The following is a 334-nucleotide window of genomic DNA, read 5'->3' as shown; positions in this document are numbered from 1 at the left end:
AGAGAGATCAGCAACTTGGAAGTGAGACATGCTATCTTATATCCAAAGTTTTAAATTATATACTGTTATAAAGAGAGAGTCAATTTTTATTGAATTTATAAAAATAGCCACATTGTCATAATAATCATAAGAATACTTAAAGTTACTAAATTTTGGGGGGATTAAATAGGGAGAAAACAAATGCTTTTATCTCTGTTTTAAATGACATATTACCAAACCGTTGTTAGTTATAGATAACTGAAGAGAGACGGAGAGTTTTCTTACATTTGGAAAACATAAGGACAACCAGCAGTGTTTCAAAATAAGGAAATTGTAAAAACCCATAATTTTTTTT

Source organism: Galeopterus variegatus, unplaced genomic scaffold, assembly GCF_000696425.1.
Source record: "Galeopterus variegatus unplaced genomic scaffold, G_variegatus-3.0.2 Scaffold7067, whole genome shotgun sequence".
Classification (NCBI taxonomy): Eukaryota; Metazoa; Chordata; class Mammalia; order Dermoptera; family Cynocephalidae; genus Galeopterus; species Galeopterus variegatus.
Note: the sequence above shows the minus strand (reverse complement) of the source record.